This window comes from Scyliorhinus torazame, chromosome 29 (assembly GCF_047496885.1).
Source record: "Scyliorhinus torazame isolate Kashiwa2021f chromosome 29, sScyTor2.1, whole genome shotgun sequence".
NCBI classification, from domain to species: domain Eukaryota; kingdom Metazoa; phylum Chordata; class Chondrichthyes; order Carcharhiniformes; family Scyliorhinidae; genus Scyliorhinus; species Scyliorhinus torazame.
In genome coordinates, this window is record NC_092735.1 from 27776853 (window position 1) to 27804322 (window position 27470).

Consider the following 27470-nt stretch of genomic DNA (forward strand, 5'->3'; position numbering starts at 1 on the left):
CACACACGCCACTCACACACACACCACTCACACACACACCACTCACACACGCACCGCTCACACACGCACCGCTCACTCACGCACACACCACTCACACACGCTCCGCTCACACACGCACCGCTCACACACGCACACACACCACTCACACACGCACCGCTCACACACGCACCGCTCACACACGCACACGCACCACTCACACACACACCGCTTATACACACACCACTCACACACACACCACTCACACACACACCACTCACACACACACCACTCACACACGCACCACTCACACACGCACCGCTCACACACGCACCGCTCACACACGCACACGCACCACTCACACACACACTGCTCACACACGCACCACTCACACACACCGCTCACACACGCACCACTCACACACACACCGCTCACACACGCACCGTTCACACACACACGCACCACTCACACACACACACCGCTCACACACGCATCGCTCACACACGCACCGCTCACACACGCACCGCTCACACACACACACGCACCACTCACACACCGCTCACACACACACCGCTCACACACACACCGCTCACACACGCACCGCTCACACACGCACCGCTCACACACACACACGCACCACTCACACACCGCTCACACACGCACCGCTCACACACGCACCGCTCACACACGCACCACGCTCACACACGCACCACGCTCACAATACAGCCCAAATACTGCGCTATACTGTACTCTCACACTATGTTAGGTGAACATACACACAAATACAAAACACTGCACACACACAGAACACACGCACCACTCACACACACCGCTCACACACGCACCGCTCACACACGCACCACTCACACATACACCGCTCACACATACACCGCTCACACACACACAACTCACACACCACGCTCACACACAACAGAAACACACGCACCACTCACACACACCGCTCACACTCACACCTACCGCTCACACACAACACAGACACATGCACCACTCACACACTCACACCGCTCACACACATACTGCTTACACACACCGTTCACACACCACTCACACCCACACCTCCCGCTCACGCACGTCGCACACACACAGCTCACACTTACAACACACACCGCACGCACACACACACACACACAGCTTACACACACTGACACACACGCACCGCTCACACACGCACCGCTCACACACGCACCGCTCACACACGCACCGCTCACACACACACACACACCACTCACACACGCACCGCTCACACATGCACCGCTCACACACACCGCTCACACACGCACCATTCACACACGCACCACTCACACACGCACCACTCACACACGCACCACTCACACACGCACCACTCACACACGCACCACTCACACAGACACACACGCACCGCTCACACACGCACCGCTCACACACGCACATGCACCACTCACACATGCACCGCTCACATGCACACGCACCGCTCACACATACACCGCTCACACACGCACCGCTCACACACGCACCACTCACACACGCACCACTCACTCACGCACCACTCACACACACACACGCACCGCTCACACACGCACCGCTCACACACGCACACGCACCACTCACACATGCACCGCTCACACGCACACGCACCACTCACACACACACCGCTCACACACGCACCGCTCACACACACACCACTCACACACACACCACTCACACACACCACTCACACACACACCACTCACACACGCACCACTCACACACGCACCGCTCACACACGCACCGCTCACACACGCACCGCTCACTCACACCACTCACACACGCCCCGCTCACACACGCACACACACCACTCACACACGCACCGCTCACACACGCACACACACCGCTCACATACACACCACTCACACACACGCCACTCACACACACAGCACTCACACACACACCACTCACACACGCACCGCTCACACACGCACCGCTCACACACGCACCGCTCACTCACGCACACACCGCTCACACACGCTCCGCTCACACACGCACCGCTCACACACGCACACGCACCACTCACACACACCGCTCACACACGCACCGCTCACACACGCACACACACCACTCACACACGCACCGCTCACACACGCACCGCTCACACACGCACACGCACCGCTCACACACACACCGCTCAAACACACACCACTCACACACACACCACTCACACACACACCACTCACACACACCACTCACACACACACCACTCACACACGCACCACTCACACACGCACCACTCACACACGCACCGCTCACACACGCACACGCACCACTCACACACACACCGCTCACACACGCACCACTCACACACACCGCTCACACACGCACCACTCACACACACACCGCTCACACACGCACCGCTCACACACACACGCACCACTCACACACACACCGCTCACACACGCACCGCTCACACACGCACCGCTCACACACGCACCGCTCACACACACACACGCACCACTCACACACCGCTCACACACACACCGCTCACACACGCACCGCTCACACACGCACCGCTCACACACACACACACACCACTCACACACCGCTCACACATGCACCGCTCACACACGCACCGCTCACACACGCACCACGCACACACGCACCACGCTCACAATACAGCCCAAATACTGCGCTATACTGTACTCTCACACTATGTTAGGTGAACATACACACTACAAATACAAAACACTGCACACACACAGAACACACGCACCACTCACACACACCGCTCACACACGCACCGCTCACACACGCACCACTCACACATACACCGCTCACACATACACCGCTCACACACACACAACTCACACACCACGCTCACACACAACAGAAACACACGCACCACTCACACACACCGCTCACACTCACACCTACCGCTCACACACAACACAAACACATGCACCACTCACACACTCACACCGCTCACACACATACTGCTTACACACACCGTTCACACACCACTCACACCCACACCTCCCACTCACGCATGTCGCACACACACAGCTCACACTTACAACACACACCGCACGCACACACACACACACACAGCTTACACACACTGACACACACACACCAACACACAGCTGACACACACACCGCTCACACACACATAACACACACACAGCTCACACACAAACACACACCGCTCACACACACACAGCTCACACACACAACACACACCGCTCACACACACAGATCACACACACACAGCTTACACACACCAACACACACACAGCTGACACACACACCGCTCACACACACAGCTCACACACAACACACACCGCTCACACACACAACACACACCGCTCACACACACATAACACACACACACACTGCTCACACACACAGCTCACACACCGCTCACACACACAACACACACCGCTCACACACACAACACACACCGCTCACACACACAAACACACACTGCTCACACACACACAGCTCACACACCTCTCATACACACACACCGCTCACACACACAACACACACCACTCTCACACACAACACACACACCGCTCACACGCACACAACACACACCGCTCACACACATCACACACAACACACATCACACAAAGCTCACATCACATAGACAACACATAAAGCTCACACACACACCGCCCAACACACACATAACACACACTGCTGACACACACGCAACACACCTCTCACACACAACACACACACCGCTGACATGCTCACACACACATCACACACAACACACAGCTCACACACACTGCTCACATCACACACACCGCTGACACACATCATACACACACACACAACACACACATGCACACTGCTCACACACATACTGCTCAAACACATACACAACACACACTGCTCACACACACCGCACACACACAAACAGGTACACCACTGACACATACTGCACATACACATAAACCACTGCGCACACACATTCAGCACACACACTGCTCATACACCCCGCACACACACTGCTCACATACACACACACAACACACATGCCCCGCTCACACACAAAACACTAACACTGCTCACGCACACACTGCTCATACATACACCGCTCTCACACAAAACACATGCACTGCTCACACAAACACACTACTGACACACATACCTCTGACACATACACACACACCACTGACACACACATACCACTGACACATTCACACACACACTGCATGCACACACCCCACTCGCACACACAACACATGCACCACTCACACCCATCCGTACTGTTCATGCGCGCGCACACACACCCTGCACACCAATACATACACACACCGCTCGCACACACACCGCTCACAGACACACGCCACTCACATGCACACACACATCATACATACACCGCTCACATACACACACACACACACACATCGCTCGCACATACAGATCACACACCACTCACATACACACAACACGCGCCGCTCACCCACACACAAAACATATGCATCGCTCGCACACACCACTCACACACACACCACTCGCGCACACACACTGCTCACACACACACCGCTCATACACACGCAAAACACATGCACCGCTCACACACCGCACATACACACAACTAACACACACAATCCACTAACACACACACCGCTCCCACTCGCTGCATATTGTCCAATTATTGCACACACACATGTTGCTCACGCACATACGCACTCATATCCACAATTGCACATCCAAACTGTGTGCACAGTATGCACACACACCGCATATATCTCAGACCACGTACATCACACCACAGGGCATTGCACTGCACACTTGCCCACCGCGCTGTTTGCACCCCCAGAATGCAGGCACCACACTGCACATGCATCAGACTACATGTGGCACACACATTATCTCAAAGTACATATCACAAAGCACCGTTATCTTTGCTCTCTGTCTTTTCCTTTCTTGCAAACACTGAGCAATTTCTAGGGCATTGTTACTGGATGGTGTGTAGTTGCTTCTCTCTCTCACATCTCCTTGGCTGGTTCTTCCCCTCTCTCGGCTTGTCTGTCTGTCTTTTTCTGCTCTTCCGTTCGCTGTCTGTGTTCCATTCTGTTCCTCCTTTTTACAGGTTATCTCTTTCTCTGCATCCATTTCTTTCTCTATTGGTGTTCATCTAGTTTCCCTCTCTTTATCTGTTTCTCTTCAGCCTCTATGTGTACATCTGTCTTGTTTCTCTATTTTTCTCCTGATATTGTCTAATGTTTATGTTTCTGTGTGTGTGAGTGTGTGTGCGTGAGTGTGTGTGCGTGAGTGTGTGTGCGTGAGTGTGTGCCTGTGTGTAAGTATGTGTATGTCCATGTGTGTGTGAGTGGTGTATGTGGGAAAGCATGTGTGTGTATGTGAGTGTGTGTGTGTGTGTAAATATGTGTAAGTGTATGTGCATGCAAATGTGAGTATACACATGCATGTGTGTGTAAATGTGTGTGAGTGTAAGTGAATGTGTGTGTATGTGAGCCTGCGTGTAAATGTGTGTATGGCTAAGTGTGTGTGTAAATGTGTGTATCTTTGTGTGAGTGCATGTGTGTGTGAGCCTAAGTGTGCATGCGTGTGTGGGTATGTGTTCAAATGTGTGTGTGAGTGTATGAAAGGGTGTGTGTAAGTGTAAGCCTGCGTACGTGTGTGTGTGTACATGTGAGTGAGTATGTGTGTGTAAGTGTGAATCTGTGTAAGAATGTATGTAAATATGTGTCTGTGAGTGAGTGTGTAAATATGTGTGTGTGAGTGTGTGTGTCAAGATGTGTGAGTGTGTATGTAAGTGTGAACGTGAGTGTATGTAAATATGCGTGTGACTGCATGTGTAAAGATGTGCAAGTGTGTGTAAATATGTGAGTGTAAATGCGCGTAAATGTGTGTGTGTATGTGTGTAAATCTCTGTGTGTGTGTGTAAATGTGTGTGTTTAAGTGTGTATGTGTGATCGTATGTGTAAAGATGTGTGTGTAAATATGGGAGAAAGTCTGCGAGTGTGATACTGTATGTATAAATGTGTGTGTGAATGAGTGTGAGAGAGCAAATGAGTGTGACTGTGTGTGTGTGTAAATATGAGTGTGTGTAAGTGTGAGTGTGTGTGTAAATGTGGGAGTGTTGGTACGTATGTGTGAGTGAGCATATGCATTTGTTTTGATATGAGTGTGTGTGAGTGAGTGTGTAAGTGTGTGCATGTGAGCATGTTAGTATGTGAGTGTGTGTGTAAGTGTGAATGTGTGTGGGTGAATGTATGTGTAAATGTGTGCGCAAGTGTGAGTGTATGTAAGTGTGAGTGTGTGTAAGTGTGTGTGTAAGTGTGAGCATGTGTAAGTGAGTGTGAGTGTGTTTAAGTGTGGGTGTTAATATGTGAGTGAGTTTGTGTGTGTGTATGTGAGTGTGTGTGTGTGTAAGTGTGCATGTGAGCGTGTAAGTGTGAGTGTGCATGTGTGAGTGAGTGTGTGAGGGTGCATGTGTGAGTGAGTGTGTATGTGAGTGTGTGTAAGCGTGAGTGTGTATATGTGAGTGTGAGCGTGTAAGTGTGTGAGTGTAAGTGTGAGTGTGTTTTCTCCCTGTCTCCAGCGAGCAGACAGTGAATGCTGCTCCTGCCCGGGTGAATGGAGCAGCCCCGGGTTTTGTTCCCAGGAACAGCCTCTCCCGCAGGGACCTGGGCTCCGGACCGCATCCAGAGAGCCGGCATCGGCATCAAGTGAACCGTCTGGGAGGCAGAGACAGGGACACAGGGAGGGAGGGAGGGGGGATTGAATGGCTCCAGTGCCCAGGCAGATAGAAAATATTCTTTACTCACATCGTCAAGGCGAATACCTGCCAGCTCGGTGTGTGTGTGTCTCCCTCTCTCTCTCTGGCTCTGCAGGATTTCCCACCTCCTCCTCTACATTGGCTTATTTCACCCACTGGGCTGCTTTGATGGTCCCACTGGAGAGCTGCTGGAAGGAGATGATGTCCATCGTGGAGCTGCAGGGGTTGTCTGTCTGTCTGCCTGCCCGCAGATGCTGTGCTGGAGACAGAGAGAGAGAGAGAAATCCTCTCCTCCCTTCTCTCCTTCCCCTCTTCCCCGTTCTGCTGGATGGATGCTGTGCTGGGGGTGCAGTCTCAGTATAGAATCGCTGAGCTGATTGTGTGTACCGTATCTTGCAGTCTAGCAGTCTTCCTTGCCCACTCTGCAAATCTATGCAGTGGCTACCTTCCCAGAAAATAAACCTTTTTGCTTTTAAATCCTGTGATGTCCCCCCCCCCCCCCCCCAATATCTCCTACCATTTCTGGATGGTCACTGATAATGATGAAGATTTTGTTTTTAAAAATGCACACATATATATATCTGTCCAAACCATCCCTCTGGAGTTAATGCAATCCCAAACTGTTGTTACTGAATGTGCCTGATCTGCTTCCCTTTCTTTAAAATCCAGGTGTAATTGCCCCACCCCCCTCCAGTTAATGCCCCCCCCCCCCCCCCCCCCCCCCCCATCCAGGAGGTCTGTCACTTGCTTCCCCAGTCCTGGCCAGCAGCGGGACATTGTTAAGCACACAGCAAGGTCCAACAAACTGCAAATGGCCGCTCAGTCAGTGATCTTTAGAATCACAGGATTTAACAGTGCAGAAGGAGGCCATTCGGCCCATCGAGTCTGCACCTGGCCCTTGGAAAGAGCACCCTCCTTAAGCCAACGCTCTAATTCCCGGAACCCCACCTAACCTTATGGACACTATGATGACAATAATCTTTATTAGTGTCACAAGTAGGCTTACATTAACACTGCAATGAAGTTACTGTGAAAAGCCCCTAGTCGCCACATTCCTGCGCCTGTTCGGGTACACCGAGGGAGAATTCAGAATGTCTGATTCACCTAATTCGGGACTTGTGGGAGGAAACTGGAGGAAACCCACACAGACACGGGGAGAAAGTGCAGACTGCACACAGGCAGTGACCCAAGCTGGGAATCGAACCCGGGTGCCTGGAGATGTGAAGCAACAGTGCTAACCACTGTGCTACCGTATGAGTGTGTGTGCGTGTGTGAGTGTGTGTGCGCGTGTGTGTGAGTGTGTGTGAATGTGTGTGTGAGTGTGCGTGCGTGTGTGTGCATACGTGTGCGTGTGTGTGTGTGTTTGCGTGTGTGTGAGTGTGAGTGTGCGTGTGTGTGTGTGCGTGCGTGTGTGTGCATGTGTGTGAGTGTGTGCAAGTGTGTGTGTGTGTGTGCGTGAGTGTGTATGTGTGTGTGAGTGTGTGCATGTGTGTGTCCGTGCGTGTGAGTGTGTGCATGTGTGTGTGCGTGAGTGTGTGTGTGCATATGTGTGTGAGAGTGTGTGCATGTGTGTGTGTGTGCATGTGTGTGTGTTTGCATGCATGTGTGTGTGTGCATGTGTGTGTGCGCGTGTGCGTGTGCGTCTTCCTAGTTGGTGTTGGTTGAGCTGAGGAGTGTAGGCGACAGCGCTCAGAGGGAGTTGCCGCAGTCCCCAGTTGCTGCAACGCAGGGTGGGTGGAGCTCCCCCCCCCCCCCCCCCCCCGCCCTCCATACTGTGGGGTGGGGCTTAAACCCGGAGCTGGACCAAGTCGTGTTGGAGGCTCCGCCTTGCGGACCGTGCCGCCCAATCCATCTCTGCGCCTTCCCCGTGTTTAAATTCCCCGTTCGCGCCCTCAGTGTTCTGTCCATCCCTCAGCAGGGGTGCCAGACATTTTCAAACTTCTTCCATGGGACCCGGACATCGCTGGGCAAGACCGACATTTGTTGCCGCATCTCTACTTGCCTTCGGACTGAGCGGCTCCCTCGGCCATTTCAGGGTCGCCCACGTTGCTGTGGGTCAGGGGTCACAGGTAGGCCAGACCGGGTAAGGACGGCAGATTTCTTACCCCCACAGGGCATCAGTGAACCAGTTGCTTTTTCAAACCACAATCAATGACGTCGTTAATGGTCACCATTATTGAGACAAGCTCGATAATATCCCAGATCTCGGGGAGGCAGTGGCATAGTGGAATTGTCGCTGGACTAGTAATCCAAAGATTCAGGGCGGGATTCTCCGACCCCCCCCCCGGCCGGATCGGAGAATCCCCAGGGCGGCGGCGTGAACCCTGCCCCGCCGCCCCAACGCCGGCTGCCATATTCTCCGACGCCGGTTTTCGGGCGGGGTTCACGCAATTCTCCGGGCCCCGATGGGCCTGGCAGGTAAGTCGGCAGGGGCGGTCCTCGGGGGGGGGGGCGCGGGGGGATCCGACCTAGGTGGCCCCCACGGTGGCCTGGCCTACGATCGGGGCCCACCCATCTGTGGACGGGCCTGTGCCATGGGGGCACTCATTCCATCCACTCCGGCCCCTGTTGGGCTCCGCCATGGCCGGCGCGGAGAAGAGAACCGCCTGCGCGAGATCACTCTGACCCTTCGGCGCTGTCTGGAGGGTAGCCAACCCCTCCGGCGCCCACCGAGCCCCCGGCAGTGCGGAGAATTCCGCACTTTGGGGGCTGTTGACGCCGGAGTGGTTGGCGACAGTTCTTCTGCTGGCGTGGGGACCTAGCCCTCAGAAGGGAGAATCCTGCTGCTAGATTCATGCTCTGGGTTCAAATCCAACCACAGCAGATGCTGAAATTTGAATTCAATAAAAGTCTGGAATTAAAAGTCTAATGATGACCATGAAACCATAGTTGATTGTCGTAAAAACCCATCTGGTTCACTAATGTCCTTGAGGGAAGGAAATCTGTCACCCTTACCACGTCTGGCCTACATGTGACATCCAGATCCACAGTGATGTGGCTGACTCAGGAATGGGCAATGAATGCTCGTCCAGCCACCAACCCCCACATCCCAGGAACAAAAAATTATTAACTGCATTTAAATTTCACCGTACCTGCCGTGGTGGGATTTGAACCCGTGTTGCCAACGAATTAGCCTGGGCCTCGGGATTGCGAGTTCAGTGCAGTGATATTACTACTATACCAGCATCTCTCTCATCGAGCACAGTGGTTAGCACTGTTGCTTCACAGCGCCAGGGTCCCAGGTTCGATTCCCGGCTTGGGTCACTGTCTGTGCGGAGTCTCCACATTCTCCCCGTGTCTGCGCGGGTTCCCTCCGGTTTCCTCCCGCAGGTCCCGAAAGACGTGCTGTTAGGTGAATTGGACATTCTGGGCGGGATTCTCCCATCCCGCGGCAGAGTGTCCACGCCGCCGTAAACGCCGTCGCGCTTTACGATGGCGTGAATGGGCCGCTGCCGGGTGTAATTCTGGCCCCGACAGCTGCCGATCCCGGCGCGAAGGGGGCACCGTTGGGATCCGCGCGTGCGCCGTGGCACCGGCGCCAATGCGCGCGTGCGCGGTGGCCTCCTTCAACGCGCCGGCCCCGACGCAACACGGCGCAGGACTACAGGGGCCGGAAAAGAGGCCAGTGGACAGAGAGGCCGGCCCTCGGATCGGTGGGCCCCTATCGTGGGCCAGGCCGCATCGGAAGCCCCCCCCCCCCCCCCCCCCCCCCCCACCACGGATTCGGAGTCCCCCTCCCCCTCCACAGGCCGCCACCCGACCCTTGCACACAGAGTTCCCGCCGGCCGCGAGCAGGTGTCGACGGTGCCGGCGGGTCTCAGCGTTTTAACTACGGCCGCGCGGCCGGGCCGGCGAATCGGCGGGCCAGCCACGTAGTGCGGCCCACGACCGGCGCCGCGCCGACCACGCCGGCTCTGCAGAGAATCGCGTGCTGGCATCGGGCGGGGCGTGGCTGCGCCGCCATGATTCCCCAGACAAACTCCTCATTCCAGCAATCAATCAAGTGAACATTCTCTGAGCTGCTTCTAATGCAATTATATCCTTTCCTCAATAAAGAGAACAAAACCGTGCCCAATACACCAGATGCAGTTTACTATCATTTTAAAGGTGCTTCATAATGCAAGTTAGTGTTATATTCTTAGACAAAGGAATTTGATATGAATCAGAGTCCTATGAAAGTTTAAATTAACTTTGCAACTTTTCAATTTGATATGAACATCCTCGTGGGGGAGGGGGTTACCATTGACCAGAAACTGGACTGGACCTGCCATGTAACTGACCTACCAGGGCAGGTCAGAGGCTGGGAATCCTACGGCAAGTAGCTCACCTCCTGACTCCCAAAAGCGTTTCCACCATCTACAAGGCCCAAGTCAGGGGAGTGATGGGATATGCTCCACTTGGATGAGTGCAGGTCCCAACAACACTCAAGAAGCTCAACGCCATTCAGGACAAAGCAGCCCTGTTTGATTTGATTGACACCCCTTCCACAAACTGGCACTCGACTCACCACCGACGCACAGTGACAACCACGTGTGCCAGCTACAAGTCGCACTGCAGCAACTCACCAAGGCTCCTTAGGCAGCACCTCCCAAACCCACGATCACTACCCTCTAGAAGGACAAGGTCAGCAGATACACGGGAACCCCACCACCTGCAAGTTCCCCTCCAAGTCACTCACCACCCTGACTTGGAAATATATCGGCCGTTCCTCCACTGTCGCCGGGGCAAAATCCTGGAAGTCTCTCCCTAACAGCACTGTGGGTGTACCTACACAAAGAGACTGCAGCGGTTCAAGAAGGCGGCTCACCACCACCTTCTGAAGGGGCAACTAGGGACGGGCGATAAATGCTGCTCACATTCCATAAATGAATTAAAAACAAACAATAATAGGTCCCACTGTTTTGTGAGCATTTAAATTATTTTACTGACCTACAATGTTGTTGTTTTTTTGTGAGTTGTTCTCTTGTGTCTCTCGATCTCTTTACTCTTCTACACAATTCTGTTTTTTATTTTCTGAGGTGTGGGCGATGTTTTTGTCTCTTCTACCAAAGCTCACCACCTCCCATTTATCTGCGTTAAGTTTTTTTTTTCAATTGTGAAGGTTTTGATGGAGTGAATCCGGTTGCGCCATCAGTGGTGTGGTCATATGCATCACTGTAAATACACAAAGGGTTAATGTAAATACACTGGGACTAAATAAACACTAGAGGGAGCACCAGAGACATCATGACACACAGACATTCAACCAATAGGTCAGTCAGATAGGACACGACCAATGGGCAGTCAAGACACAGCCAGAGGTGACACTACCACAAGGGGGCTACCCATATAAAAGGACAGGGCACACATGCTCTTTCTTTTTCCATAGGCGATACTCAAAGAGACAGGGGCAGATCAGGGAAGCATCACACCCACCGCATGGATTAGAGCAGACTGGTTAGTTAGATTGAGTTACTATAGTAAGATTAGCAGGAGAGTCGAACTCAAGTAGGAGAATTGTTCAATAAATGTGTTAAACCTATCTCCAAGTCTGAACCTTCCTTTGTCAGAGTACACATCAAGGAAGCAGCTTATGCTACTGTGGTATTATCAGGTATTGCGGTACCTAAGAGGCTGATGACCATTTTTTAAACCTAGGAGTTTACCATTGGCTGTTGATACGTAGCTCCGCCCTGACAGGCGGTGTATAAGAACCGGTGCCGTCCCAGCAGCCTTTACTTTCTGTACCGAAGCTGCTGGGGAACAAGTTCTAGTCGATTAAAGCCTTCAGTTATGAAATCACTTCGTCTTGAGTGTAATTGACCGTGCATCAATTTAATCGACTAGACTTAAGCTGGAAGGATGGATCTCCGAATCAAACCGGAGTGCCTACAACACAGCCCCCACTCGGCTGCAATATTTAAACACTGGCTGGCGTGCTTTAAGGTCGACCTCGAGACGACCGGAGGCACCCCCTCAGAAGGACAGAAAATGCATCTCCTGCGCTCAAGGGTCAGCCCTGGGATCTACACCCTTATCGAGGAGGCGGAGGACTATGATGCCGCGATCCAACTGTTAAAAGGACATTATATCCGCCCTGTAAATCAGGTCTACGCATGTCACCTGCTTTCAACTAGACGGCAAAGCCCTGGGGAATCGTTGGAGGATTTCTACCGGGCGCTACTGGTGCTGGGCCGAAACTGTGGCTGCCCGCAAGTTTCGGGGAGCGAGCACACAGAACATTTAATCCGGGATGCCTTCGTAGCAGGTATGACCTCCTCAGTGATCCGCCAAAGGCTCCTAGAAAAGGACACCCTGGGACTTAGAGAGGCACGGGCCCTGGCAGGGTCCATGGACGTAGCCTCCCAAAACGTGCAGTCCTATGCGTCCAACCGTGCGGCGGCCCCCTGGGCTGCGTGGCACCCCACAGCGGCAGCCCCACAGACCATCCCCCAACCCCGCAGGCCTGCGCGGCGAGACAGCCCGCTAACGCCGCCGGGCCCCGCTGTTGCTTCTGCGGGCAGGCGAATCATCCCCGCCAGCGCTGCCCGGCCCGCACCTCCACCTCCAAAGGGTGCGGCAAGAAGGGCCACTTTGTGGGGGTCTGCCAGGCCCGCGCCGTGGCCGCGGTCTCCAGCAACTCTGGACCGCCGCGGCAACCCCCCCTTCAGGCCCCGACAGGCCAGCGCTCACCGCCACCCCCCCTATCCTAGGGCCATGTGCGACCCACGGGCGTGGCCATCTTGCCCCCCGGACACCACGCTGGACGGGTGGGCGCCGCCATTTTGTCCATCCCCGCCACCATCTTGTCCATCCGCGGCCAGCATGCGCGACCCATGGGAGACGCCATCTTGGATGGGGCCCCAGGCCCCCTGCACGGCCGACTACACGCTGCCCGATCAGAACTCGCAACTGCTTCATCTGGCCTAGGTGACACTGGACCAAAGTCGACCTCGGACACTCGCAACACCAACAACGACGGTCTTCATCTACGGCCATGAGACGTCTTGCCTGATTAATTCTGGGAGCACGGAAAGCTTTGTTCACCCCGACACGGTAAGGCGCTGTTCACTTGTTACCCACCCTGTAAACCAAAGGATCTCCCTGGCTTCCGGGACACACTCGGTGGAGATAAAGGGGTTCTGCCTAGCGAACCTCACTGTCCAAGGCAAGAGATTCAACAATTTCCGCCTACCCAGGCTACCCTCCTGGGGTTGGACTTCCAATGTAACTTGCAAAGCCTGACCTTTAAATTCGGCGGCCCTATACCCCCCCCTTACTGTCTGCGGCCTCGCGACCCTTAAGGTCGACCCGCCTTCCCTGTTTGCGAACCTCACCCTGGATTGCAAACCCATCGCCACCGGGAGCAGACGGTACAATGCCCAGGACCAGACCTTCATCAGGTCAGAGGTCCAAAGGCTGCTGAGGGAAGGGGTCATCGAAGCGAGCAACAGTCCCTGGAGAGCTCAAGTAGTGGTGGTAAAGACCGGGGAGAAACATAGGATGGTCATTGACTACAGTCAGACCATCAACAGGTTTACGCAGCTGGACGCGTACCCTCTCCCCCGTATGGCCGACCTGGTGAACAGGATCGTGCAATACAAGGTCTTCTCCACGGTGGATCTCAAGTCCGCCTACCACCAGATACCCCTCCGTAACAGTGACCGCAAATACACTGCCTTCGAAGCAGATGGGTGGCTCTATCAATTTTTAAGAGTTCCCTTTGGTGTCACTAATGGGGTCTCGGTCTTCCAGCGTGAGATGGACCGAATGGTTGACCGGTACGGCTTACGCGCAACGTTCCCGTATCTGGATAACGTCACCATCTGCGGCCATGACCAGCAGGACCACGACACCAACCTCCGCAAATTTCTCCAGACCGCGAAAAGCCTTAACTTAACGTACAATAAGGATAAATGCGTATTTAGCACCGACCGTCTAGCCATTCTAGGCTACGTAGTGCGAAATGGAGTCATAGGCCCCGACCCTGAGCACATGCGCCCCCTTATGGAGTTCCCCCTCCCTCACTGCCCCAAGGCCCTGAAGCGCTGCCTCGGGTTTTTCAGTTATTACGCCCAGTGGGTCCCTCACTACGCAGACAAAGCCCGACCCCTAATCCAGTCCACAACCTTCCCCCTGTCGACGGAGGCCCGCCAGGCCTTCAGCCACATCAAAGCAGACATTGCAAAGGCCACGATGCGCGCCATCGACGAGTCTCTCCCCTTCCAGGTCGAGAGCGATGCGTCCGACGTAGCTCTGGCGGCCACCCTCAACCAAGCGGGCAGACCCGTGGCCTTCTTCTCCCGTACCCTCCATGCCTCCGAAATTCGACATTCCTCGGTCGAAAAAGAGGCACAAGCCATAGTTGAAGCTGTGAGACATTGGAGGCATTACTTGGCCGGCAGGAGATTCATTCTCCTCACGGACCAACGGTCGGTTGCTTTCATGTTCGATAATGCACAGCGGGGCAAGATTAAAAACGACAAGATCTTGCGGTGAAGGATAGAACTCTCCACCTTCAACTACGAGATCTTGTACCGTCCGGGGAAGCTAAACGAGCTTCCTGATGCCCTGTCCCGCGGCACTTGTGCCACCGCACAAGTGGACCGCCTCCGAGCCCTCCACGAGGACCTCTGCCACCCGGGGCCACTCGTTTCTTCCACTTCATCAAGACCCGCAACCTGTCCTACTCCATCGAGGAGGTCAGGACAGTCACCAGGGACTGCCAAATCTGCGCGGAGTGCAAACCGCACTTCTACCGGCCAGAGAGGGCGCACCTGATAAAGGCTTCCCGTCCCTTTGAACGCCTCAGCATGGATTTCAAAGGCCCCCTCCCCTCCACCGACTGCAACACGTATTTCCTGAACGCGATGGACGAGTACTCCCGGTCCCCATTCGCCATCCCCTGCCCCGACATGACCGCAACCACCGTCATCAAGGCCCTCCAGGGTATCTTTACACTGTTCGGTTTCCCCGCGTACATACACAGTGATAGGGGGTCCTCCTTCATGAGCAACGAACTGCGTCAATTCCTGCTCAGCAGGGGCATTGCCTCAAGCAGGACGACCAGTTACAACCCCCGGGGAAACGGGCAGGTAGAGAGGGAGAAAGGAACGGTGTGGAAGACCGTCCTACTGGCCCTACGGTCCAGGAACCTCCCAGTCTCCCGCTGGCAGGAAGTCCTCCCGGTGGCACTCCACGCCATCCGGTCGCTGCTCTGTACAACTACCAATCAGACACCTCATGAACGTCTCCTTGTTTTCCCCAGGAAGTCCTCCTCCGGGACCTCGCTCCCAACCTGTCTCGCGACACCCGGACCAATCCTGCTTCGGAAGCATGTGTGGGCGCATAAGTCAGACCCGTTGGTCGAGAACGTCCACCTGCAGCACGCTAGCCCCCAGTACGCCTACGTGCCGTTCCCTGACGGCCGGCAAGATACGGTCTCCCTACGGGACCTGGCACCCGCCGGAACCCCACGTGCACCCGAACCATTACCCCCACCCCCACCCCCCCCACAGCACCTCACTGGAGGGTCAGTACTCCCGTCGCTCCTGCCTGGGCCCGCCCACCCACCAACGCCCCCTACAGACGCCCCCCCGCCGTGCCAACCGTAAGCCCCAACAGCACCGCCTCGGGGTGATGAAGCTGCCAGGGAGGCCGAAACCACGCTCCCGGAGTCGCAACCACCTGGACCCCCACCAGAATCACCACCGAAGCCCAGACGATCCAGAAGGACGACCAGGCCACCCGATCGACTGATTGCTTCGCTGTGACTTTAACCGTGAACGAACACTTTGTAAATAGTTTTGACAGCCCTGTAAAGAGGTATCACGGTACCTCCATAGCTGATCATACCACGTTAAAGGCGACTGTTACCACTTGCCACCACCCCCGCCGGACTCTTCTTTAACAGGGGGTGAATGTGGTATTATCAGGTATTGTGGTGCCTAAGAGGCTGATAACCATTGGTTAAACCTAGGTGTTTACTATTGGTTGTTGATACGTAGCTCCGCCCTGACAGACGGAGTATAAGAACTGGTGCTGTCCCAGCAGCCTTCACTTTCTGTACCGAAGCTGCTGGGGAACAAGGTCTAGTCAATTAAAGCCTTCAGTTATGAAATCACTTCGTCTTGAGTGTAATTGATCGCGCATCAGCTACATGAAGAAGCAGAACACAAGTGGTGGAGGATTTATTGAGTTATCACGAGAAAACAGAGAGATTGAGAGAATGTTTGCTGCGCGCAAGTTTGTTGGAAGGTGGAACAGTTGAGGCAGAGATCGTTGCGTTCTTTAATGGAACCGTGGACAACTATTTGAAGCAGAGGTGCAAACGGGGCTCTGGGGTAAGGGCTGCGCGGTGGGATTTTCTTTTGGATTGCTGTAACAATGCTATGCTGAGTGGCCTCCTTCTGTGCTGCAGACGCCTACGGGTCTTAGACTGTAGCTTACCGGGGTGCAAAGGTTAGCTGCCGGGAGGTGCAACCGTGTCTTCAGGTACCCTAACCTCTGGATTTCCCTCCTAAACCTTTCCCACTACACTCTTGACGATCTCCACCGCTGACTAAGCTATTCGGGATTGAATACTGAAGCGGGGCCGTGATGCGAGGAACTGTGGGAACCGCTGGTTAGGCGGCCGCGGGAGCTTTGTGTACCGTTCTGGTCACCACATTACAGAAAGGACTTAACTGCCCGGGAGAGAGGCAGAGGAGATTTACAAGAATGTTGCCAGGGCTTGGAAATTGCAGCCACGAGGAGAGATTAGGTCGGCTAGGGTTGAGGGGGTGACCGAATTGAGCGGAACGAAATTATTAGCGGCCTACGCACGGTAGACAGGAGAGACTTGTTTCTCCCTTAGCTTGACAAATGTTGAATTCTTTACCCGTCAGTCTGGCCTCAATGAAACTCGAGATGGATTTGGAGGCATAGTATTATTTATTTTTACCCGACTTGCAAGTCTGACTCGCTTCACAAAAACCCAGAACACAAGCAGCCTCCTGGGTCTTCAGAACCGAGTGCTATTGGAGACAAAGGAATCTCTACAAATACATTCAAATGGCATCAAGTTTCACATAAACGATTCCCATAGGTCATCCTATACACCTCCTGACCTGGCCATACATCCTGATTGGCTCATTTCTTATTCCTTTCTCCTGGCCTCTTGTTACCCAGCATCCTTTTCTCCTCCTCTACCAGACACCCCTCCCCCTTCCGTGCCATGCTTTCTGAAATCCTTTGTCTGTGAACTCACTAGAATTAGACCGGCCTACATCTACATTACTGTAACTAATATATTTAAACTAACTATTTTATATCCCATCCTTCAAGCTGAGTGTCAATTTAGCAGGAGACACGGATATAGGGCAGCATAGCACAACGGTTAGCACTGTTGCTTCACAGCTCCAGAGTCCTAGGTTCAATTCTTGGCTTGGGTCACTGTCTGTGCGGAGTCTGCACGTTCTCCCCGTGTGTGCGTAGGTTTCCTCCGGGTGCTCCGGTTTCCTCCCACAGTCCAAAGATGTGCAGGTTAGGTGGATTGGCCGTGATAAATTGCCCTTAGTGTCCAAAAAGGTTAGGTGGGGGTTACTGGGTTACGGGGCTGGTGTGGCAGTGTGGGGTTAAGTAGGGTGCTCTTTTCAAGGGCTGATGCAGACCCGACGGGCCGAATGGCCTCCTTCTGCACTGTAAATTCTATGATACGGCGATTGACAGGAGGATCAGAGGGGATGCGAGGAAAAACATTTTCACCCAGAGGGTGGTGGGTGTCCGGAATGCACGGCCTAAGTTGAGGCTGAAACACGCAACTCATTTAAAAGGTGCCTGGATCTGCACCTAAGGCGCCGAAACCGGCGAGGCCAGGGACCAGGTGCAGGAAAGTGGGAATAAAAATCAGCAGCTGGTTTCTTTTGGGTCGGGGGATAGCAAGCTCCCCCCGCAGGCCTTCACCTGCCACTACAGCCGAGTTTGTGGGACTGCTCAAGGCCCAAGACAGGCCTCGGTGCTCCCTGCGCCGCAGATTGATGGCGTGGACCCACTTCCTCCAGTGAATCCTTCAGGCTGTCAGCCGCTCATGATGATGGGCGGTCCCTGTCTGTCCAAGCACCCAGTTAGCCCCGTCCGCATCCCTGCCCACAAGAAGCCAATAAAACTCCTAACAGGCATCATTTTAATAAGCGACAATAAAAAGCGACATAAAAGAGAACTTGAAACCTAATTGATTATAAAATAGGAATATAAAATCGAGATATCCGTCAGAACTCCAGCAGTGACTGCATGAAGGATTGGGTTAGTTGGATATTAGTGGAGGTGACAAAGTTAATTTTATAGGGAATGGTATTTTGACCCCTACACATCCAACGATCAGGGATTACACGGAGATTGTGTGGTCTTTGTGCAAAGGTATCAAGGGGGGGATTCCCAGTCGCCGGCTACCCAGTCGCCTGCTTCTCAACTGCGTGAGGCGGCGCGCCGTTCACTGGCGGCGGGATTCTCTGCTCCCGCCGCTGTTGGTGGGAATTCCCGCTGAAGCCACCCCACGCCACCCGGTGGGATGAAACGAACGCGCCGGCAGCAAACCGCCAGAGAATTCCGTCCCATTTCATTTGCTTTGTGCTGTGTCTATTGGAGCTTGCTGCGCCCAAATTGGCTGGCATGTCTCCCACGTTGCAATAGCGGCTACACTTCCAAAACACTCCACAGAATCACTGTTACGGCGTAGAGGGCGGCCATTCGGCCCATCGTGTCAGCACCATCGTGACTCAGTGCCGTTCCCTATTAACCTCTGCACATTGTTTCTCTAATAAGCTGCACATGGCACATCCCATTGAGGATGTGCTCATGGGGAGTGCAAGTTCCCTGGCCCCCTTGGGGGTGGGGTAGCTTACTAGCACTGGGATCAAAGGTCAGCCAGTGTGAGGCTGACTAGAAACGAGAGAGAGGACCTAATAAGATGTAGTCGGGCCTCACGTGCATAATATTCTGTTAATAAATATCTCTACAACCCGCCTTGGACTCTCCGTGCCTGTATTAAAGTTGCAGTTCAAGCAATCAAGTAGGGGCTGTTTAGCACAGGGCTAAATCGCTGGCTTTGAAAGCAGACCAAGGCAGGCCAGCAGCACGGTTCAATTCCCGTGCCGGCCTCCCCGAACAGGCGCCGGAATGTGGCGACTGGAGGCTTTTCACGGTAACTTCATTTGAAGCCTACTTGTGACAATAAGCGATTTTCATTTCTTTTTCTTTTCTTTTCTCCTCATACGATTTTCATTTCATTTCATTTTTCATTTTCATCATCGAATGCCCTCTCAAATGCCTCGATTGAACCTGCCTCCACCTTCAAGCAGCACATTCCAGGCCCCAACCACTGGTCTAAAAAAGATTTCCTTCACGTCACAATTACTTCTTTTGCAAATCGCTCTGCGCCCTCTCGTCTCGATCCTTTTACAGTCCCTCCCAGTCTACTCAGTCCAGCCCCCTCACGATCTTTGAACATCCCTATCAAATCTCCTCTCAGCCTCCTGAACTCCAAGGAGAACATTCCTGACCTCCAAGGATGTGGAGGCATTAGAGAGGATGCAGAAGAGATTTACCAGGATGTTGCCTGGTATGGAGGGCATTAGCTATGAGGAGAGGTTGAATAAACTCGGTTTGTTCTCACTGGAACGAAGGAGGTCGAGGGGCGACCTGATAGAGGTCTACAAAATTATGAGGGGCATAGACAGAGTGGATAGTCAGAGGCTTTTCCCCAGGGTAGAGGGGTCAATTACTAGGGGGCATAGGTTTAAGGTGCGAGGGGCAAGGTTTAGAGTAGATGTACGAGGCAAGTTTGAGGGTAGTGGGTACCTGGAACTCGCTACCGGAGGAGGTAGTGGAAGCAGGGACGATAGTGACGTTTAAGGGGCATCTTGACAAATACATGAATAGGATGGGAATAGAAGGATACGGACCCCGGAAGTGTAGAAGATTTTGGTTTAGACGGGCAGCATGGTCGTCGCGGGCTTCGAGGGCCGAAGGGCCTGTTCCTGTGCTGTACATTTCTTTGTTCTTTGTTCTCAAACCTCTCCTCACAACTCGAGGTTTCTCATTCCTGGAACTGTTCACTGGTGATAAAACGCTCCGGGGTGTCCCGAGTCCCACTCCATAAATCCCCATCTTTCTTTCCAATTGCTAGCACAGTTTGTCTCGCTCTTAAAATATCTATTTATTTGCGTGCATCTTTCTATCATTTTGTCGCAGCTAAGAGTGGAAGCCGACAGAGAGACAGCCAAAAACCATCTAATGCCAGTGGGCTAGACAGCTGGTTTGTGATACAGAACAACGCCAGCAGCGCGGGTGCAATTCCCGTACCAGCTTACCCGAACAGGCGCCGCAATGTGGCGACTAGGGGCTTTTCACAGGAACTTCATACTTGTGACAATAAAAGATTATTATTATTATAATGCCAGACGGAGGTGAATCATTTTCTTTTCACCTTAGTTTTAGTGCGTGCCAACAAGAGCTGATCAAGAGACACACGAGCCCTACAGTCGCTGAGACAGCTCAATGATTCATTCATTTATCTTACCTGGATGTATGATACATGTGTAGGAGCTGACATTGTTGAGTAATGGGTTAAGAGACATTGCAATTAGTTGTCTCATTTATGTTAAGTATCCATTAATTGACACTGATATGTAAAGGGGCTTCAGGTGGCCTCTGTCAGGTGATGTATAGTTAGAGTTTTGTGCAAAGTCTGTTGGGATGAAATAAATGTGTGTTTGTGAAAAAGGAACAGAACTTTAGACTCTTCATATCACAGCAACTAAAACATCTAACAATTGGCAGCAGAGGATGGTTGCTGTGTAAATGTGAAGGGTTGAAAGATACAACTTTCCAGATCAAACCAAGGAGTGAATGAGAAAAGAAGAATAAAAAAGGGATATATGGCTGAACCAAGGATAAAGATGGCTGGATATGACTATCCTCCCTTATTTTCTGAAAGGGACTCGTACGACCAATGGAGAAGTGCAGTAGTTATGTGGACTAAGGTAACTGCCTTGGGAAAGAGAAAACAAGGTATGGCATTGGCTCTTTCTCTACCATATGGCAGTAAAATCCAAAACAAAGTGCTTTCTGAGCTGGAATTGGAAGAGTTAGACTCAGAAGAAGGTCTGGAGACTTTATTACATTATATGGATAAGATTTATAAGAAAGATGACTTGTTAAGTGCGTATGAAGCATGGTTGAATTTTGATAAGTTCCAGAAAATGGAGGATATCTCCATGGAAGACTATATAATGGAATTTGGCAGACTATATGAAAGGCTGCAGAAACACAACCTGGAATTTCCACAGTCTGTGTTGGCCTTTAAATTACTTGACTGTGCTAGAGTGAGCAACATGGATAGGCTCCTGGTTTTGACAGGAGTTCAGTTTACTGATAAGGATACCTTATTCGATCAGATGACAAAAGCTTTACAAAGGTTTCTGGGGAAACATTCGAATCCGATGGCTCTGAGGACCCAAATAGGTCAGCCTGCAATAAGGCAGAATATGGAAGATACACTACTAACAGGATGGCGAAATCGTATGGCTACGAACAGGGCTCAAGACTATAGAATGAGACCGAGACAAGGAAATTCTGAAGACAGAAACCCAGCTAGAACCCCAGAAATGCACGGGGTATGATAAATCGATGTTTTCGATGTGACTCTCAATACCATTATGCTTTCAACTGTCCAACTTGTTATGATAGAGTGTTTGAAGCGACACATTACACGGAAGAGTCAGAAGAGGAAAAAGATAATGACCAGAAAGAAGGCATTGTCCTATTGACAAGCAGTTTTGAGGGTGTTGGTTGCAGAATCCTTCAACTGTGCTGCATTGGACAGTGGCTGGAAATCTACTGTGTGTGGAATTGACTGGTTAAAATGTTACCTGGGCTCTTTGAATGCTGAAAATCGTAACAAGGTTAAGGAATTTGAAAGTTCCACAAGTTTCAGGTTTGGGGATGATAATACTCTGAAGTCACTGAAAAGAGTGGTGATCCCTTGCAATATTGCCCGAGTGAATCATTTCATTAGCACGGATGTTGATACCTTTGCTTCTGAGCAGACCGTCAATGAAGAAAGCACACATGAAACTGGATATGGAACAGGATAAGGCAACAGTTTTTGGAAAGATGGTGGACTTACAATTTACACAGTTGGGACACTATTGTATTCCATTATTGACAAATAATATTTCAAGTAGAGTGGTTAAGGATGTGTTAATGGCAGTTGAAAATGGGACTTTAGCTGATAAAAAGCTTGTGGTATTAAAACTGCATAGGCAATTTGCACACCTGGCTGAAAAATTTATTAAAGGATGCAGGGATAAGGGATGACGACTATGCTAAACTGATAGAACAGGTTAGTGACCACTGTAAAGTTTGTAGGAAGTACAGAAGGACACCAGCACGACCGATAGTAACCCTACCTTTGGCCAGGGATTTTAACAACATTGTGGCCATGGACCTTAAGATCTGGGATAAAGCAAATAATATATTTATTTTGCATTTTGTAGATTTAGCAATCAGATTTAGTCAATCAACGATTGTACGAAGTAAAGAAAAGAGAGTAATTCTGGACCAAATCGTGGAAAAATGGATAGGGACAGGAATGGGTCCACTGGCAAAATTCCTTACGGACAATGGTGGCGAATTTGCTAATGATGAGTTTAGGGATATGTGTGAAAACATGAATATCAGAGTTATGAATACGGCTGCAGAAAGCCCATTTAGTAATGGTGTCTGTGAAAGAAATCATGCTGTCATCGATGACATGCTTCGGAACATTTTGGCAGATCGACCAAATTGCAGGCTGAATTCAGCTTAAGCATGGGCAGTACATGCAAAGAATTCATTGCAGATGGTTGGGGGCTATAGTCCTTATCAATTAGTGTTTGGTAGAAATCCTAAAATTCTGTCCATTTTGGATGACCAGCCTCCAGCTTGGGAGGGGACTACAATTAGCTCTGGCTTTGCTGAACATTTAAATGCATTACATCGAAGTAGAAAAGCTTTTTTGGAAGCAGAAGTCTCTGAAAGAATTCGGAGAGCTTTAAGACATAACGTACGGCCATCAGATGCCGTTTTTCAGCAAGGAGGCATGGTATACTATAAGAGAGACAATTCTAATGAATGGAAAGGCCCAGCGAAGATCATAGGCATAGATGGCAAAATAATTATTTTGCAACATGGTAATCAAACTGTTAGGGTACATTTATCAAGGATAATGGGTACAGATTACAAATTTTCAAACTTAGACAAAGCAGACAGACATGACGAGGAACCAGAGTCATCTGGTAGGCAAGTGTTACAGAACTATGAGGACCAATTAACTGATATAGACAGGGTTTCTGTGGAGGAACACAACACTTCTGATGAATTAGAACAGGCCAGTTTTCCGAAAGGGCAACTGCCAAAAGTTGGTACAAAAGTGACATACTTGCCTGAAGGGTCTAGTCAATGGAAGGGTGCAACTGTTATTAGTAGAGCAGGGAAGGCCACTGGAAAGTATAAACATTGGTTGAATGTACAGCATTCAGGGGAAGGAGTCAAGACAATAGATTGGGAAAACGAAGTTCAAAAATGGAGGGCACCGAAACGGTGCCAGTTCAGATCGTACATCGGATAGTGAACAGGTCCGCAGGAAAAAGTCGAGAACTATTGAAAGGACATCCCACAGCAGAAGGGAAAGATCAAGCAGTAGCAGTACAGAATGATATACCAGGCGGGAGAGGGGACGTAGTTTATCAAGATCTCGGAACATGAATAAGACTACGAATACTAATAGGAGTAGAAGCCCACATGCACGTGAGATTTTGGTGGCTTCAAATAAATTAGATGAAAAACTTATCAAAGAAGCTAAACAGCAAGAATTGCATAGTTGGAGTGAATTTGGGGTATACACGGAAGTACCGGATAGGGGACAAAGAGCTCTATCCCACAGATGGATTTGCACGGAAAAGATTCTTCCAGATGGAACTTATAAGGCAAAGGCCAGGCTTGTGGCAAGGGGATTTGAAGAAAACTTAGAAGATCTGGATTTAAGGGTAGATTCACCTACAGCAGGAAAGGTTATTTTAAAGATCTTCTTGGCTCCATTAGCCACAAAGGCATGGGAATGCAAATCTATAGATATAAAAGCTGCCTTTTTGCAGGGGCATCAGCTCCAGAGAGACATTTTTCTCCGTCCTCCTAAAGAAGCAGCTGACACAGAAGGGGTTACTCTGGAAGTTGAACAAATGTGTTTCTGGATTAAATGATGCATCTAGAGTCTGGTATTTTTCGGTAAGGTCAGTTTTGTTAAAGTTAGGCTGTTGCCAGTTGAAAGTAGATCCTGCAATGTTTTACTGGCACTATAAAGGAAATCTTTCTGGCATTTTTATGATGCATGTTGATGATTTTTTGTGGGGTGGGACTAGTGATTTTGAAGCTATTGTAATCTTTGGTTTGAGGAAAGAATTCAGGGTTAGAAGTCAGGCTTCCGGTGCATTTAAATATATTGGACTGGAAATTGGACAGACTAAGTTAGGGGCAACTTTACGTCAGAAATCTTATTTGGAAAGCATCAGCCGAATAGCAATTAGTCGTGGCCGAGTTTCACAAAAAGACGCAATGGTTTCAAAGATAGAAAAAGAGCAACTGCGAAGTTTAATTGGGCAACTGAACTGGTTAGGTAGACAGACTAGACCGGACGTGAGTTTTGATGTCTTAGAGTTGAGTACAAAAATGAATGATCCCAAAGTGGAAGACATAATAAGAGCAAATAAAGCGTTGGCCAAACTAAAAAATGCAGGAGTGTGTTTTGAAGTTCACGGTTTTAGGTGACCGTAGGCACTTGAAACTCACAGTTTATAGTGATGCGTCCTACCAAATTTATGTGATGGGGTTTCAATCGTAGGAGATTTTATAATTTTCCTTTTGGGGAACAATGGTAAATGTTGCCCGCTTGTGTGGGAAACAAAGAAAATAAGGAGAGTGGTAAAATGCAATTTGGCTGCTGAGACGTTAAACCTTGTAGAGGCGGTGGATATGGCCTTTTATATAAGTATGATATTGACAGAAATTTTGGGATTAGGGGATTTGGGTAATATACCTATTGACTGTCACATTGACAATAAATCCCTGTGGGAAAATGTGCATTCTACAAAAAGTGTCAATGAAAAGAGGTTACGGATAGACATCGCAAGTTTGAAGCAGATGTTGGACAGAGGGGAAATAACAAAAATTAAATGGGTCGACAGGAGCTAGCAACTGTCAGACTGTTTTACGAAAAGAGGGGCGAGTTCACAGAAACTTTTGGATATTGTTAATGAAGGGCGCTTGATTCTGTGACTGTTTTTTTTTCTTTCTCGTCCAAACAAAAAAAAAGGGGGGCAATCATGTGTGTGTTTTTGAGTTTCTTGAAATTTTGTTTTCACCTAATTATTTTTTTTTCTCCAAGGAAGGGGAGACTGTTGAGTAATGGGTTAAGAGACATTGCAATTACTTGTCTCATTTATGTTAAGTATCCATTAATTGACACTGATATGTAAAGGGGCTTCAGGTGGCCTCTGTCAGGTGATGTACAGTGAGAGTTTTGTGCAAAGGCTGTTGGAATGAAATAAATGTGTGTTGGTGAAAAAGGACCAGAACTTTAGACTCTTCATATCACAGCAACTAAAACGTCTAACAGACATGAGACACATACGTCTGCTGTGACAGAATAACTCTGCTTTACCTGTTTTGCACTCCGTACGTACAGGAAGCGACATTGATGAGCTGCTGAAAGCAGATCTGTGAAGCAATAATATTGTTTTTGGGTTTCATTTATATAACGAGGCATAGAGTATAAGAGTTGGGAGGTTGTGACGGAGCTGTATAAAACGCTGGTTAGGCCACTACTAAAGCACTGTGTGCTGTCCTGGTTACCTCACTGTAGGAAGGATGTGATTGCACTAGAGAGGGTGCAGAGGAGATTCACCAGGATGTTGCCCTGGGCTGGAGCGGTTCAGCTGTGAAGAGAGGCTGGTTAGACTGGGGTTGTTTTCCTTGGAGCAGAGAAGGCTGACGGGGGACCTCATCGAGGAGTACAAAATTATGCGGTATGTAGAGTGGGGAAAGAGGAACAAACTGGGGCGGCACGGCAGCACAGTGGTTAGCACTGCTGCTTCACAGTGCCAGGGACCCGGGTTCGATTCCCGGCTTGGGTCACTGTCTGCGGAGTCTGCACATTCTCCCCGGGTCTGCGTGGGTTTCCTCCGGGCACTCCAGTTTCCTCCCACAAGTCCCGAAAGACGTGCTGTTAGGTGAATTGGACATTCTGAATTCTCCCTCCGTGTACCCGAACAGGCGCCGGAATGTGGCGACGAGGGGATTTTCACAGTAACTTCATTACAGTGTTAATGTAAGCCTACTTGTGACAATAAAGATTATCATTATTATTTTCCCTCAGCAGAGGGCCAATAACCAGGGGGCATAGATTTAAGGTAAGGGGCAGGAGATTTAGAGGGAATTTGAGGAAAAACCTTTTCACCCAGAGGGTGGTGGGAGTCTGGAACTCGCTACCTGAAAGGGCAGTAGACCTGGGAACCCTCACAACATTTAAGAAGTATTTGAAATGAAATGAAAATCGCTCATTGCCACAAGTAGGCTTCAAATTAAGTTATTGTGAAAAGCCCCTAGTCGCCACATTCTGGCGCCTGGTACAGGAATTGAACCGTGCTGCTGGCCTGCCTTGGGCTGCTTTAAAAGCCAGCTATTTAGCCCTGTGCTAAACCAGCCCCTTGGC

At 50.9% G+C, this 27470-nt stretch overlaps 1 protein-coding gene across 1 annotated transcript in view; it reads right to left on the reverse strand.

Annotated features, from left to right (window-relative positions):
- Nucleotides 1-7040, reverse strand: part of lrrc4ba (leucine rich repeat containing 4Ba) — a 257493-nt gene extending 250453 nt beyond the window's left edge. Inside the window, exon 1 of the mRNA XM_072492277.1 lies at nt 6756-7040. The gene's annotated coding sequence lies outside the window, so the exon portion shown is untranslated. The remainder of the gene's footprint in view (nt 1-6755) is intronic.
- Nucleotides 7041-27470: the final 20430 nt, after the last annotated feature.